At 42.9% G+C, this 17,292-nt stretch overlaps 1 pseudogene; it reads right to left on the bottom strand.

Annotated features, from left to right (window-relative positions):
• Positions 1 to 15,259: 15,259 nt before the first annotated feature.
• On the bottom strand, positions 15,260 to 16,969 carry LOC133050891 (keratin, type II cytoskeletal 8-like; annotated as a pseudogene).
• Between the last annotated feature and the right edge of the window lie 323 nt (positions 16,970 to 17,292).

The following is a 17,292-nucleotide window of genomic DNA, read 5'->3' as shown; positions in this document are numbered from 1 at the left end:
GAATGGAACTGGAAGAATCAACCTGCCTGACTTCAGACTATGCTACAAAGCTACAGTCATCCAGACAGTATGGTACTGGCACAAAGACAGAAATATAGATCAATGGAACAAAATAGAAAGCCCAGAGGTAAATCCATGCACCTATGGACACCTTATCTTTGACAAAGTAGGCAAGAATACACAATGGAGAAAAGACAATCTCTTTAATAAGTGGTGCTGGGAAAACTGGTTAACCACTTGTAAAAGAATGAAACTAGAACACTTGCAAACACCATACACAAAAATAAACTCAAAATGGATTAAAGATCTAAATGTAAGACCAGAAACTATAAAACTCCTAGAGGAAAACATAGGCAAAACACTCTCTGACATAAACCACAGCAGGATCCTCTATGACCCACCTCCCAGAATATTGGAAATAAAAGCAAAAATAAACAAATGGGATCTAATTAAGCTTAAAAGCTTTTGCACAATGAAGGAAACTATAAGCAAGGTAAAAAGACAGCCTTCAGAAGGGGAGAAAATAATAGCAAATGAAGCAACTGACAAAGAATTAATCTCAAAAATATACAAGCAGCTCATGCAGCTCAATTCCAGAAAAGTAAATGACCCAATCAAAAAATGGACCAAAGAACTGAACAGACATTTCTCCAAAGAAGACATACAGATGGCTAACAAACACATGAAAAGATGCTCAACATCACTTGTGATCAGAGAAATGCAAACCAAAACCACAATGAGGTACCATTTCATGCTGGTCAGAATGGCTGCTATCAAAAAGTCTACAAACAATAAATGCTGGAGAGGGTGTGGAGAAAAGGGACCCCTCTTACACTGTTGGTGGGAATGCAAACTAGTATAGCCACTATGAAGAACAGTGTGGAGATTCATTACAAAACTGGAACTAGAACTGCAATGCGACCCAGCAATCCCACTTCTGGGCATACACACCTAGGAAACCAGAATTGAAACAGACATATGTACCTCATTGTTCATCACAGCACTGCTTACAATATCCAGGACATGGAAGTAACCTAGATGTCCAGCAGCAGAGGAATGGATAAGAAAGCTGTGATACATACACACACTGGAATATTACTCAGGTATTAGAAAGAATGCATTTGAATCAGTTCTAATGAGGTGGATGATACTGGAGCCTATTATACAGAGTGAAGAAAGTCAGAAAGAAAAACACCAATACAGTATACTAATGCATATATATGGAATTGAGAAAGATGGTAACGATGACCCTATATGCGAGACAGCAAAAGAGATACAGATGTAAAGAACGGTCTTTTGGACTCTGTGGGAGAAGGCGAGGGTGGGATGATTTGAGAGGGTAGCGTTGAAACGTGTATATTATCATATGTGAAGCGGATTGCCAGTTCAGGTTCGATGCATGAGACAGGGTGCTCAGGGCTGATGCACTGGGCTGACCCTGGGGGATGGGATGGGGAGGGAGATGGGAGGGGGGTTCTGGTGGGGAACACATATGTGTCTGTGGCTGATTCATGTCGATGTTTGGCAAAAACCACTACAATATTGTAAAATAATTAGCCTCCAATTAAAATTAATAATTAAAAATAAATAAATAAGTAGAGTTGTTCGTTTTCCTATCATTGAGTAGAGACAGGTGTTTTTTAAAAAATATATTCTGAATACAAGTCCTTTATCAGACTTATAATTTGAAAATATTTCTCACTGGTATTCAGCTTGTCTTTTCATTTTCTTGTCTGTGTCTTTTGAAAAGAAGATATTCTTAATTTTGATGAAGGCCAAATTACTTATTTTTTCTTTTTTGCATTGTGCTTTTGGTGTTATATCTAAAATCTTTTTGCCTAACACAAAGTCATAAAGATTGTTTCTTATATTTTCTTTGGGAAGTTTTATAGTTTTAGGTTTCATATTTAAATTTATATCCATTTTCAGTTAAGCCTTTTATGTGGTGTAAGATATGCTCAATGTTTATTTTTCCCCTATATGAATATTCAATTGTTCCTGCACCAATTATCCTTTCTCTATAGAATTGCCTTTCTACCTTTAAAGCTTCAGTTAACTATATGTTTGGGTTTATTTCTGGATTCTGATACTATTTCGTTAATTGACTTGATAATGTCTTGATTACTGTTGTTGTTTTAGTCTCTAAATCATGTCTGACTCTTTTGCAAACCCATGGACTATAGTCTTCCAGGCTCCTCTGTCCATGGGATTTTCAAAGCTAGAATACTGGAGTGGGTAGCCATTTCCTTCTCCAGGGAATCTTGTTGACCCAGGGATCAAACACCAGCACTGCAGGCAGATTCTTTACCACTGAGCCATCAGGGCTGTCCCAGTGTCTTTATTAGCATGGATTTATCGTTAGTTTGCTCTGATAGCTCAGTTAGTAAAGAATCCACCTGCAATGCAGGAGACTCTGGTTCGATTCCTGGGTCTGCTGGAGAAGGGATAGACTACCCACTCCAGTATTCTTGAGCTTCCCTTGTGGCTCAGCTAGTAAAGAATCTGCCTGCAATGTGGGAGACCTGGGTTTGATCCCTGGGTTGGGAAGATCCCCTGGAGAAGGGAAAGGCTACCCACTCTGTTATTCTGGCCTGGAGTATTCCATGGACTAGTCCATGGGGTCACAACGAGTTGGACATGACTGAGCAAATCTCATTTTCACTTTCACTTTTCATCATAAGTCTAAAAAACTCAGGCAGTGTAAATCCCCCAATGTTGTTCTTTTTCAAAGTTGTTTTGACTGTTTTAGGCCCTTTGAATTTTCATATGAATTTTAGAATCAGCTTATGATTTTCTACCAAAAAAAAAAGAAAGTAAGTAGGAAAAAAGAAAAGAAAGCTTGCTGGTGCTCTGATGGGGATGCCAGCATTGAATCTGTAGATCAGTTTGGGGAAAACTGGCATATTAATAATTTTGAGACTTCTGATCCATGAACATGTTATCTTTCCATTTATTTTGGTCTTTCATAATTACTTTCAGCAACATTTTATAACTTTTAAAAATAAATACCTTACACTAATTTTGTCATACTTATCTCTAAGTGTTAATTTTAAAGCTATTATAAATGATATTTTATAATATAATTTAAAAGCACTTGAATGCTTTTAAAATTTCAGTTTCCAGTTTTTCTTGCTAGTGTGTGGAAGTACAAATGATTTTTGTATATTGGCTTTGTATCCTACAGTCTTATGAAATTTACTTTTAGTTCTAATAGCTCTTTTGTAGAGTCCACAGGATTTTCTACATAGATGATCATGTCATCTGGAAATAAAGTTTTACTTCTTCCTTTCCAATATGGATAAGTTTAAATTCTTTGTCTTGCCTTATTGCACTAGCTAGAACCTCTGATATGATGTTAAATTGAAATGGTCAGAGAGCAGGCATCCTTGCTTTTTTCTTGATCTTAGAGGAAAAGCACTTGGTCTTTGCTGTTAACTGTGATGATGGTGGTAGGTTTTATTTGTTTGTTTTGGTTTTTTTGAGATGCCCTTTCACACTGCTTCCTAGTTTTTGAGAGTATTTATCAGGAACGGAAACTGGATTTTATCAGTGTTTTTTCTGTATCTGTTGAGATGGTCACATGGTTTTCCTTTCTTAGTCTATTAATACGGTGAGTTACACAGACTGATTTTTGAATGCTGGAACCAGGTTTGCTTTCCTAGGACAAAACCTATTCAGTCAGGATGTATTATCCATCTCATACATTGTTGGATCAATTTACTAAAATTTTGTTGAGAATTCTTGCATCTTTGTATAAAGACTACAGGTCCACAGTTGGTTTATATATATATATATATATATATATATATATATATATAATATCTTTGAGTTTTGGTATCAGACTAATACTGGCTGTATAGAATCTTGGAAAGTATTTTTCCTTTAATTTTCTGCAAGAGTTTGTATACCATTGATATTATTTCTTCTTTAAATATTTGGTAAAATTCCCATATGAAGGCATTTGAACCTGGTGTTGACTGTGTGGAAAGGTTTTAAACTACAAATCCAATTTCTTTAATAGGCTATTCAGGTTATCTGTTTCTTCCTGAGTAAGCTTTGTTAAACTGAGGCAGTGTTTAGTCTAGGGTTAATTTTTCCTACTACCAAGTTAAGACCCTTCTGAGTAGTCCGCCTCACGCCCTGTGAATTGTAAGGTTTTTCACTCCTGCTGGTGGGAACAGGCTTTATTCCCAGCCAGTTGTGAGCTCTCTGCTCCTTGTCCTCTCTGATCCTTTCAGGTAGTCTCTTCTCCGCCCCCAGCCAGTTTACTCTCAGGCAGGCACTGAATGATACACAGCTGAGTACTCAGGGGGACCCTCTCCCCGTCTCGGAGTCCTCTCTCTGTATATCTCTTCCTTTTCCACTCTGGATTCTAGCCACCTCGCCCTTCCCTGTTTCCTCTTTTCAGGGAGACAACCAGGCTCCATCTGGGTTCCCCCTTCTTGTGCTGTGTGCTGGAAATTCTCTCAATGCAAAAAGCTGGGGCAGTCTTAGGGCTCAGCTCATTCATGTCTTGTCTTTCAGGGCTCACTGCCTTTCATTGTCTGATGTCCATTGTGTTGAGAACTATCTTCATATATTTTGTCTGGCTTTGTAGTTGTTTTGGGTGGGGAAATAAATCCAGTTTTTGTTTTTCATCTAGGGCCATGGTCGAAGTCTCCAGGTTTACAAATTTATTTAATGTTGTAATTCTAGATCTCCAACATCACCTTCTTAAGGTGTGCTTTGGAACAGAGTTTGACTGCTTAAATTCATATGTTTAAAAAAAAAAATGTATTTGGCTGCACTAGATGTTAGCTGCAGCACTTGGGATCTTTAGTTGAGGGATGCAAACTCTTAGTTGTATGTAGGCTCTAGTTCCCTGACCAGCAATGGAACCCAGGCCCCCTCCATTGGGAGCACAGAGTCTTAGCCACTGAACCACCAGGGAAGCCCTGCTTAAATTCATATTATGTTTGACAGTTTCTTCATTCTAATATATTGCATCTTGTAGACAGGCTTTGCCATTCTGCTTGGGCAGAATAAGTATACTTCTAAAGGAATAGTAGGAAGTTTCTGACCCACTGATTCCTAAAATTTCACCATTAGCCAGCCATTTCTTTGGATAAAGCAATTCTCTTCCAAGCTTCTCTTTCATAGTCCAGATCTCTAGGAGAAAAATAATATCTTAACTCCTTAACATTCTGATATTAATTAATATTATTTTTTCCTCTGATGAATAAAATGAAGAAGTGAGATCCCTAATGTCAGAAAACATGGCATGAACGGTGAGGGAAAGGGTACAGAAATGGAGTTTCCTGTGGTTCAGCTTTATTTGCTGGCTGAATGCCAGCAAGATTAAGATGTCATGATTACTCCAAAAGATAATTTCATGTGAAGAGTGTAGCTCAGTTACCTGACCCAAGGACCAGTCACCTTAATTAATTACTAGAATTCTGCTTTTACTTAAGTGCTCTACCTTGGACAAATCACACATTCGTTTGGCCACAGAAGGATTATTTATGAAATAGGGTAGATAACTGTCTTCCTCCATGACAAAGCACACACAGAAGTGCTTTGGATTCTTTAGAAGCAAAATGCAAACACAAAATACGTGTAGATGCACTGTCAGCTTTTTGCTCCTGGTTGTAAGAAGGCCGCAGATCTCCTATTGTCACCTCTCTTGACAATCGACGAAGAGACATCTTGGGCACAAGAATAAGATCTCATTTAGTTATCTTGGTATTTTAGCCAGCAGTAAGGAGTGGTGCCTTCTGTATTTCTGTGGGCTTTTTTAAAAAATAAAGGTGAAATGAGTTCCCAGAATTGTCATATTATATTGTTTTCTAAACAGGTAGAATAGAAGTCACTGGCTCCAGGCAACTTTGCTACACAAAAAAGAAATACCGTAGATTTGTGCCCCCAAATAGCCATTAAACTTTGAAATGGATCTCACGGGATTGGGAGTGGGGACTAAATGTTCTATGTGGAACAAGGGATGGAAGGTGGTTAAGGTATCCTCCGTGGGCAATTATCCGACCATAGGGGCTTGATAAGGTGAAGTCCGAGAGAGAAATAGACATCTGCCTCCAAGAAATGATAATCTTAGTTATTATTTGACATTTTAAAAGTTCTTTATACTTATTTTTTTTCCCCACAGAAAAGACCTGTGGAAAGAAAAGACCTGGAGAACTTAGGGAAGGAAGCGACCCAATACTGCTAGAGGTAACGAGTCAGACCCAGTGGGTCAAGTGGGTCTTACCACTTAAGTGCACATCACATTCACCGGGGAGATGGTTAAGCAACCTGATTTCCAGCTCCTACCCTGAGAGATTCTAAGTCAGAAAGCCTAGGCTGGGGCCCCAAGCCTTCATTTTTAACAAGCACCCAGCGTGTCTGCCTCAGACCTCTCTTAGAAACATTGACCTAGATTTCTTAAGCTAGTCAGTAATTTTACTGGCTGGTTCAAGTGTTTCCCAGGAAAGAAGCTTTTCAGGATATGGGAGAACTGTAATAATGGAGGCACAAGAGAATAATTTAAAAGAGCCAACTGGCAGGAAAACGCAGAGGGTGATTCTGGAAAGAGAAGCCTGGCGCTGTGACTCTGGACTCAGCCTCCCCCTCTCCCTTGTGCCCAAGCCTCAGGCCTGGGTCACCCTAGGCCCTGGGTGACTACGTGTCAAGGTAGTGCAGGCTTCACAGAGTCGGGGCAGGGATGTCTATGTGGCAGCAGTGGGATCCGGAACTTGACTGTGCTTGTCAACCAAACAAAGGCAGGACCTGTGACCGAACACACTGCAGCCAAGCTGGTACAGTTGGCCCACAAAGAGAGGTGGCACCGGGGCCAGCCAGAAAGTCATGGGAGAACCCGCAGGCAGATAACGAGCTAGGGTGGGGCCTGAGCTTGGCAACCTCTCTGCTGGACATTTATGAGGCCTGTTGGCAAAAACTCACATGCGAGGCCTGGGAGTGGGGCCAGGTTGGCCTGTCCTAGTAACTTGGGAAGCAAAGAATAGCCTGGCCAAGTCTAGGGGGTCTTTGGACTAAGGTCATTTTTTTTTTGTAACCACACCCAGCCTTTGTATCATCTGGAAATTGAAGGAGCTGTATTGGAAGGGGGCTCCCTGAGGTCCGTTCAGGTCACCTCGTTTTGTGATTGAAAAGTCATCTCCGTGACCAAGTCCATGTAAACTGGAAGCTGTTCCTCATGGACATGTCTCTAAGGTCCCAGACATGATCCTCGGTCTCTGTGGTATTTAATAGGTCCATAAACTACTTAAGATGTACATATTGAGTAGTGATGAGGGGAACTCTGGGAACATGTGGTAGAATATGCGATGCTGTGTGTGTGTGTGAAAGAGAGTGTGTACGTGAGTGTTTATAACCTAATATTACTCGTCAGGGAGCTGCCAAGAGGAAGAGGAAAGGACTATTTTGCTATGAGGAAAGCTTGGGTTAAACAAAGAAATCTCTCTTAATGCAATTGGTGGACTCTCTTTCTTGGGATATGGGGCCTACCAGGCTTTGTAACCACAAGGCCAGTGTTCCTGCCACCCCCACCCAGTGCTGCACGTTCTCCAGGGTCAAATGAACATTCAGGCTCTCTGAAATAGTCTTCCTTCCTGCAATGGTTTTTGTTCCTATGGATCCTTCTTCAGGTTCCTTTGTACTTGGCTCTTCAATCAAAGTTTCTGAACCACACTGGAAACCCTCACTGGCCAGGAAGTCAGCCACAAGGGTCTTCTTTTGCATATCTTTTAGGCATTATTTGTTTCATAAATTATCTGAGGTGTGATGGTAAACTTTTTCTAAAAGGAATCTAGTGGTTTTTCTTGCCTCCTCCACCATTTTTTCAGGCAGCTATCTGTTCCGCTTGATACTTTCAGAAAGGGCCTTTTGAGGTACCTCCCAACACGTGAGGTCCTCGGCTGGTCATAATGGTGGCAGCTGTGGGTCTGTGGGTCAGATGGGTAGGAGGGGCAGGGAAGGGCCTCGTCCTGTGAGGGCCAGAAAGCAGAGGAGAGCAGAGCCCAGAGCAGGACAAAGGAAATGGACAGGCTTTGCTGGACTCTGCCAAACAGGTTTGCATTGCTGTGTGCTTGTATTTTGATTCAAGGTGTTATGAATTTCAGAAGTTTAAACATACTCATTTCATAATGTCCTGCAGGGCCGAAATGGCTCTTGGACTTTTGGCAGTTATGGATTATCTGTGTCTCTTTTATATGAGGAGGGGTGTGTTAGTGATCAAGGTCTAGTCAAGGTGGCTTTGAACGTAAGCAACAGCAGCCAGCTCAAGGAGAAAGAGGAAAGTTTGATAGGAAATAAGCATGTTTCAGGAAGATAGGAGTTTCACTGGGGCCCTATGGGGGGCCGGGGACCAGAAAGGGCAAAGCTATTAGCAACCAAGGCAGCCAGCTGTCTTTTCAATCTCTGTGGCTGGGAGCACATAGGGTCTCGGGCTGCTCCTCTCTGCTCTCTTTTGTCCTCCTTCCTCTTCTGAGGTATAGTTACCCTAAAATGTCTGAGTTTACAGGTGCTCTGAATCACGATTTCAACTCCCCAGGACAGAGAATTTGGTTCAGCTGGGTCACATGTCCACCAGCCATGGACAGCTGGTCCAATCAGCCATGGCCAAGATAGTGGGTGAGTGATGGTGTGTGAACATGGCTGTGGATGAGGTTTCTGGGGGAGGAGGCCCTTCTCAGAAAAAGCTGGGTCACTGTGTACTGGAAGGATGTCCCAGATGTGTCTACTGTAGCTGCTTATATTTTGTGTGTAACTTATGCATCCTTTTCCTTTCTCTCTTAATATCTATTTTAGTTATTGTTTCTCCTCTATGTTGTAAGTTCTTGGAGCCTTGGAGACTAGGGAAATAGTCTTCCTAGCTCTATGAATCAGCAGGTTGCCTCATACAATGTCCTCCATCTTACGAGCATTGCAATTGAGAATGTAAGTGGGATATTTAACACTTTCTCAAACTTTTCCTTTACCAAGTTTGGGTATACTTTGCTCTGTTTGAGGACTTAGAATAAATAAAATTTTAAGAAGCTTGTGATGAATAGAATGAGACTTGTCCCTAATCCAAAGGTAAAATAATATTAAGAAGGTTATTTTATTAATTTAATAAACTAAAGAGGATTCCTTTGATAGTAACTGGGGGTGGGAAGGGGCAGCTATTACTAGAAAGGACTTCTCAAGATTCCTCCTGGTGGCCAGATTCATGGACCCAAATAAGAACTTATACATGAAGAAATTAAGACCTGGAATAATTAAGAGACATGCTTTGGGGGCAGTCCTTGGCAGAGCTGAGATAAAAAAAGACTCTTCTGCTCAGATCCCTGGCTCCAGCCTTTGGTCTGCCCCTAGTGAGCTGGTGGTGGACATGTGAGTGTGTTCCTGGTAGACACAGTCCCTCATAGGCCAGAAAATGACCTTTAGGGCTGCTGACCCTTGCAAATTTTGTGACCTTTCCAATTCCATACAGCCAGCAAGTAATTAGAACTCCAGTTTTAAAAAACGAGACAATGCAAATTCTTGCAACTTTTCTTACTGGGCTGTTTTGTGCTTGGTGTTAGCAATATTATATCACTAAGATTTACAGAAATTATTTGACCTTTCAATATGTGTTCCCTAAACCCACTTAAAAAAGCAAGATACTGAAGGGATGAGCTAATAAGGTCTATGTAATTGAGAATAAACTGGTGATGTTGCTAAAGGCTATTTGTGTGTGTGTGTCTGTGATTGAGTGGTCTTCTTGCAAGTTGGTTGCATCTTAAAATACTTGGTTTTGAACCATAGGCTTGGCATATTGACCCTGTTGAAGAGTATGAATACTTCCATGATTCCGTGGGAAGTAAATTTAGACTCATTTAGTCTTAGCTCAAATCACATCCCTTGAAGCATAACTATATATAGCAAAGGCTGACATCAGACCCTTCGCTGATAAGGCAGGTGTCTGTCCTGTCCCCCAACACCACTCCCATGTCTGTGACCCCTTGCACATAACCCTGGGGAACTGACACTTCTCAATCCTTGCATTACCCAGATCACCTACGTGACCCTGGTGGTGTTTGCTGAGCAGTCACCGTGAAGATACCTGCGCCTGCCTGTCCCTGTGGCAGGCCAGGGAGCCACAGATAGGCTTCAAAGCCGCAAGAGGCAGCAGAGGAGCATCACGGGAAGGCTGTCATCGGCTCTTGGTGACTTAGGCTCTCTCCATCCTTGCCGCACTGGCCCAGGCTTAGGTCGCTCACACCAATGATCATATATGGCCCCATTGATAAGAGCCAGAGGTGTTGCTGTCTTCCGGTAATTTTAAAGCCTGTAAAGAGTGATTCAGGCTATTCTCCTTGACAGGAGATAGTGAGAGAGATGGTATGGCCTTGGGTGGGGTGTTGTGTGGGGTACTGACCTTGGGGATATCCAGAGTAGGAATGTTGCATAGCCTGTGGTCTCAGGCAGCAGAATGGGAAGATGGAGCAGAGAAGGGCACAGCAGTTCTTCCTGACCACATCTGCTTCTCTTTTATATGCTATTATGTGCATCTTGAGGAGTTGAGAAAGAGTCTGAAATGCAAAAAGTCTAGCAACCACCCACCCCCAGGCTGTGTCTTATCTCTTTCATCCCTGTGATGGAATATTTCAAGAAATGGGTACCTCATTGCTTTCCAAGCCTCACCCTTCTGTGTCTGGAGATGGCAGCTAAAATTTTCTTTTTGTATTAAAGAAGGAAATAACCCCCATGTCCAAGAGTAGAGAAATGGTTGAATGTGGACTAGCATAAGGATATTATACAACTGCTGAAAATTACATTTTCAAAGAATTTCAAAATATTATAGAAAAGTTCTCAAAATATTAAGTAATAAACTGGAAATAAAACTGTTTGCAGTACACCTGTGAGTATAGGGATTTCCTTGGTGACTTAGATGGTAAAGAATCTGCCTGCAATGCAGCAGAGCCAGGTTCCATCCCTGGGTTAGGATGGCCCCCTGGAGAAGGGAATGGCTACCCACCCCAGTATTCTTGTCTGGATAATTCTACGGACAGAGGCTACAGTCCATGGGATCACAAAGAGTCGGAAATGACTGAGCAACTAACACTTTCACCTTTCACTTTCATTTTCTATGTGAGTATATGTGTTTATTTAGACATATTTGCGTTAAAAACACTGAGACAATCTACAGGTAGTTGATCTACACTTGAGTTTTATCGTGGCAGATACTACTGAGGGCTACTAAACATCATTCCCTTCCCCCTTGCCAGCCTCCCACTATATAGGCTGGAAAAGCTAGGTATTCCTTTTCCAGTTTTCCTTATGGTTAGAATTGACTATATATCCCAGTATGGCCAATGGGATACATGTATGAGAAATTGTTTCCTTTTCTGAAAAAGGACAGCACCATTAAGGAAAAGATCCTCTGTGCTACATTGGTTGCCCCCTTATTATCGAACTCCTCCATTGCTTTGAATGCTGATTTGTGTTGTTAGAGCTTCAAAGCCATCTCGGGACCTTGAGGCAACAGTTGGAGGATGAAACCAGAACTCTGAAGATGGTGGCAGAAGAGATGAGAAAAATCTTGAGGCTTTAACCACAGTCTACTTCTAGGCCTTTTTTATTTATTTTAAAAATGAATAACATGTTTATTTATTTATTTATTTTTGGCTGTGCTGGGTCTTCACTGCTGCTTGTGGGCTCTCCCCAGGTGCAGAGAGTGGAGGCCACTCTAGCTGTGGGGCGCTGGCCTCTCATTGCAGTGGCCTCTTCTGTTGTGGAGCAGGGGTTCTGGGGCATGCAGTCTTCAGGAGTTGCTGCACCTGGGCTCAATAGTTTCTCCAGCTACACAGCACTGTTCCTGCCTTATGTGGTTTGGGGTTCTCTGATCACACTGGTTTTCATTTTTTGTGCATTTTTCAGTTTGCTTCCTTCTTAATGTATAGAAGGCAGACCAGAAATTTACATTCCAGGGGTCCAACCAAAAAGAAACTGATAGCCTGCCCCCTTCTTTGTGTACTTCTTTTCTACTTGAAGTTTCTTCTTTTATACCTGCTTTTGGGGTACCCTCATCTAAGTCAAACCCCTGACTCTTTTCCAAGTGCTTTGTACCAATAGGTTTTTATCTTCTATCTATCTATTATCTCAAGTGTAGGACATTCCCTTCATTCTTATTAAGTTTCCTCTTATTAAATTCAGGCTGGTAATCTAGCTTGTTGGGACTTGGGGGTTCTAATTATGTATTTGCTGTTCCTTTCAGCTTCCTGTCCTCTACAAATTTGATAAGCATAACTCCTGTGTCTTCATTTCAACTCCTTGATAACAAGTGTAACCCAGATGTCAGTTGACGTCACCACGTCCTTTGAGATAGAAATAAAATTAGCTCAAGCCCTCATCACACATCCTGTGGGAAGTCGGACGCCCTCCCAAAGATCTTTGCAGACTCCCAGCACTTTGATAGCCATTTGCGGTTCCACTTTCCTCCTCCTGCTGACCTCGGGTTCACCCACATCCCAGCCCTGTGGCTGCTCTGTCCTCTCAGGTTCACACTGGCCAGGTCCTTTCCTTGATTTCTTTAAAGAAACAAGATACTTAGAGGTGTGGTGGATTCTGCTCAAGACTTGCAGAGATGGTGTGTGTGCGCGCGCGTGTGTGTAGGGGGTGGTCCATGTATGGAACAGGTAGTCAAACAGATTTAGTAGATCTCTTCTTTCTGTTCTTGAAAGTCCCTCAGTAACACTACTGCTAGGACCTTCTTCCTGGTCTCCTTTCACCATGTGCTCCTCAAACTACTGAGAGAATCAAGAGTCTAGAATTTCATTAACAGCCCTTGTTCTGGCCAGGGTTGAAGGAGGAGAGTTCAGTGTGGGGAGACAAAGGTAGACCCTGGGCAAATCTGTGAGGAGTCAAAGTTTGTCCAAGTTGTTCCCCACACTTCCTTTTAAATTAAATTTTTGGACTATATTTTAAAGCAACCAAAATATTATTTCACCATATATTATGGGCTGAACTGTGTTCCCTCAAATTCATGTTGAAACCCTAACCTCAGAATTGACCATGTTTGGAGATAGGGTCTTTACAGAGGTAATCAAGGTAAAATGAGGTCATCAAAGTGGGCCTAATCGTCAAGGTGGGTGATCAAGGACACCAGACTGTTGTCCTTATGAAAATAAGGGATTTGCACACCCAACAGAGATGTCAGGAGTGTATGTGCACAGAGAAAAGACCATGTGTAGAGTTGGCAAGAGGGCAGCCATCTGTGAACCAAGGCGATAAGCCTCAGAGGAAACAAACTCTGTTGGCACTTTGATCCTCGACCTCTAGCCTCCAGAACTATAGGAAAATAAAGCTCTATTGTTTAAGCCCCCTAGTCTGTGATACTTTCTTGTGGCAGCCCTAGCAAACTAATGCACCATGTCACTAGTGTAAAAATGAAGGTGTGTAGTGGGTTGTAAGGTGCTTGTCCAAAAGTTAGGTTCACGTCCTTATCCCTGGGACCTGCAGATGTGACCTTATCTGGAAAAAGGATCTTTGCAGATATAATTAAATCAAGGATCTTGAAATAGCATCATTTAAATTATCTGGGTGGGCCCTTAATCCAATGACAAATGTCCTTCTACAGAGGAGGAGAAGACACAGCCACAGAGGAGAAAGCTGTGGACTCCAGAGGCAGAGATCCGGGGTGGAGCCATAAGCCAAGGGATGCTTGACCTTCTAAGGGAGTGTGGCTCTGTGAATACCTAAATTTTGGATTTCTGGCTCCAGAGCTGTGAGAGAGTAAGTTTAAATCCACCAAATCTGTGGTAATTTGTTACAGTGGTACTAGGAAACAAATATGAGAAGGTACTTTATGTTCTTTTTTCAAACTTTGAAATGTGGTGCTGTTTTTATATGTATAACACAGCTCAACTAAGAGTAGCTAAGTTCATGCTAGCTTATTTGGAAAGTGACTCCAAATAGAGTGAGGGATGGGTGGAAGCACAAGGAAGGGGGCAAGATGCCTTCTCATGCTGGCCACCTCTACCGGTACCCTTCTTTTTGTATCTCATATTTGTAGTCTAGCGCCCATAATGTTCAGCACTTTGCTGATAGAAGCTGACTTCCAGGGCCATTTATACTGGAGTCTGCTTCCAGGACACTGACTCTTTCATTTACTTGGAAACTCCAAACTCGCAATGAGCTAATGCCCAAAGCTGGATGGAGTGACTGGTATACTGTGAAGTTTCTTTAGTGATGTTCTCATTAGCAAGGAGTCCACATCCACACTTCCACATAATTCCTTCCCACATGTGTTGGCTTGCTTCCATAACAAAGTATCATAAACTAAGTGGCTTAAACAACAGAAATTTTATTGTCTCAAATTTGAAATCAAGGTGTTCACAGGGTCAGTTTCTCCCATGGGCTGTGAAAGGATTAGTTCCAGGTTTCTCTCTTTGCCTTTTAGATGATTGTCATCTTATATGTCTACCCTCTATGAGTATTTGTCTCTGACCAGTTTTTCCCTTTTCATAAGGACACCAGTCATATTGGGTTAAGGCTACCTTAATGATCTCACTTTAATTGATTACCTTTGTAAAGACCCTATCCCCAAAATAAGGTACTTGAGGTTAAGACTCCCATGTATCTTTTTTTTGGTTGGGGACACGGTTCAGTTCCTAACACCCCCTTTGATGTTTCACCTCATTATCAAACCCAGTGTCCCTGGATTTTACCTAGCATCTGTGGGTCATTTTATTTCTCTAAATCTAAATTTATTTTCCTCATTTCTAAAATGAGAATAATTTTTATGTATACATTGGTAATTGGTTTATTTTTCGCTGTGAGTTTTAGTTGGGGTCATGTTGGAAACTATAATCTGGGAAACAGCCTCTGCATAGCTCTGAGAGAACTATTCAAAAGAGGGAGGTGAGAAGCCAGTTTATATGTGAATTTTATTTTTTTTTTTCTTGGCTAGGGAGTATGTGCAGTCAAGCATACCTCATGGTTAAAGATTACTGCTAGTCACAAGGAACAGATATCTCAAGTTAATGATTTTAGTTCCTTTCTATATATATGGGAATGCAAGAATCTAGGTTCACTAAAATTCTTACTGAAGTATACATCTAACTGTCTAAGAGGCCTGCTTGCCCAAAGCACAGAGCATACAGTTCATCAGTTCATGTTTTCTTGTTGTTGTTTCCTATTTTTTAAGTTACTTGTTTTTCTTCCATGTATATCTTTATAAAGTTTTTTTTTTTTTTTTTTTTTAGCGGGTTGGCAGAGCCAACTGAAGCTTTATTCTGAAAAAAGATACTCGAATTGGATTTATTCTGAAAAAGACGCTTACGTTGGCTTTTAGTTGGGGTCATGGGCAAAAGGGGCAACCCCAGGCAGTCGACTCCCCCCAGGTGTGGGCGGAGGACAGGGGCAAAACCTCAGGTCTCCCATGCACATGCTCCCCCGCACAACTCTATCTGCAGGAGCCAGTGAGCGGGGGAATGCTGGGAGGGACCGCAGGAGCCTTTCACTTAGACAGGACATCAGAGGACTCAGACACCAGCTTCCCATCGCGGGTCTCAATCTTCTTCACAACCACAGCCTTGGAACTGGTGCGGCTGAAGGAGCTGGGGCCACCGCCAGAGCCCAGGCTCAGGCTGTAGTTGAAGCCAGGGGTCCCGTAGGACGAAGTCAGTCCACCTGCGTAGCCACTGGTGGTCTTGGTGTGGATACTCATGTTCTGCATCCCAGACTCCAGCCGGCTCTCCTCGCCCTCCAGCAGCTTCCTGTAGGTGGCAATTTCCACGTCCAGGGCCAGCTTGACATTCATGAGCTCCTGGTACTCGCGCAGCTGCCGTGCCATGTCCTGCTTGGCATTCCTCAGAGCGGCCTCCAGCTCAGCCAGCTTGGCCTGAGCATCCTTAACAGCCATCTCACCACGCTGCTCAGAATCAGCGATGGCAGCCTCCAGGGAAGCCCTCTGGCCTTTGAGGCCCTTGATCTCTGCCTGGAGACGGCTGATGTTCCGGTTCATCTCAGAAATCTCCGTCTTCGTGCGACGGAGGTCATCCCCATGCTTCCCAGCCAGTGTCTGAAGCTCCTCATACTTGATTTGGTACATGGTCTCGGCCTCAGCCCGGCTGCAGTTGGCGATCTCCTCATACTGGGCCTTGACCTCAGCGATGATGCCGTCTAAGTCCAGGTTGCGGTTGTTGTCCATGGACAGGACCACGGACGTGTCAGAAATCTGAGACTGCATCTCACGGATCTCCTCGTCATACAGTTGCCTGTAGAAGTTGATCTCATCAGTCAGCCCTTCCAGGCGGGACTCCAGCTCGACCTTGTTCATGTAAGCTTCATCCACATCCTTCTTGATGATGACAAATTCATTCTCCATGTCTGTGCGCTTTTGGATTTCTTCCTCATACTTGGTCTTGAAGTCCTCCACCAGCCCCTGCATGTTGCCAAGCTCCACTTCCAGCTTCAGCTTCTCCTGGGCCAGAGTTTCCAGCTGCCGACGGAGGTTGTTGATGTAGCTCTCAAACATGTTGTCTATGTTGCTCCGGGCAGTTTTCTGCTGCTGCAGGAGGTTCCATTTGGTCTCCAGAACCTTGTTCTGCTGCTCCAGGTGCCGCACCTTGTCGATGAAGGAGGCAAATTTGTTGTTGAGGGTCTTGATCTGCTCCTTTTCCTGGGTGCGGACGGCCTAGATGTTGGGGTCCACCTCCAGCTTGAGGGGGCTCAGCAGACTCTGGTTCACGGTGACAGCTGTGATGCCCCCCAAACCTGGGGCCCCACCGTAGCTCCCAGCCACACCCATGTCGGTGCCCAGGCCGCCCCGAAAGCTGCTGCCGCTGCCCACTCGGGAAAAGGCCAAGGAGCTGATGCGGGAGCCGGGCCCACTGGTGTAGGAGCGGCTGCTGAAGGACCTTGGGGCGGAGGTAGACACCTTGTAGGACTTCTGGGTCACCCTGATGGACATGATGGAGGCTGGAGAGGAGGCGAGGAGGCTGAAGCTGAGTAAGAGTCGAGGAGTTGAGAAGCTGCTTCTCCCTTTATACAGTTTTTAAAGGTTATATTTCATCTCAGTTATTACAAAATGTTGGCAACATTCCTTGTGTTGTATAATACATCCTTATGGCCAAACTTAATTGTTTGTACCTTCCACTCCCCCACCTTTAGATTGCTCCTGTCCTGCCACTGGTAATCATAGTTTATTCTCTATATCTGTGAATCTGTTTCTTTTTGTTATATTCACTAGTTTGTTGTATTTTTTAGGATTCTACATATCCATGATATCATAGAGTATTTGTCTTTGTCTGACTTATTTCACTTGGCATCAGTTCA

Source organism: Dama dama, chromosome 33, assembly GCF_033118175.1.
Source record: "Dama dama isolate Ldn47 chromosome 33, ASM3311817v1, whole genome shotgun sequence".
NCBI classification, from domain to species: domain Eukaryota; kingdom Metazoa; phylum Chordata; class Mammalia; order Artiodactyla; family Cervidae; genus Dama; species Dama dama.
Note: the sequence above shows the minus strand (reverse complement) of the source record. Positions and strands in the feature narration are given on the sequence as shown.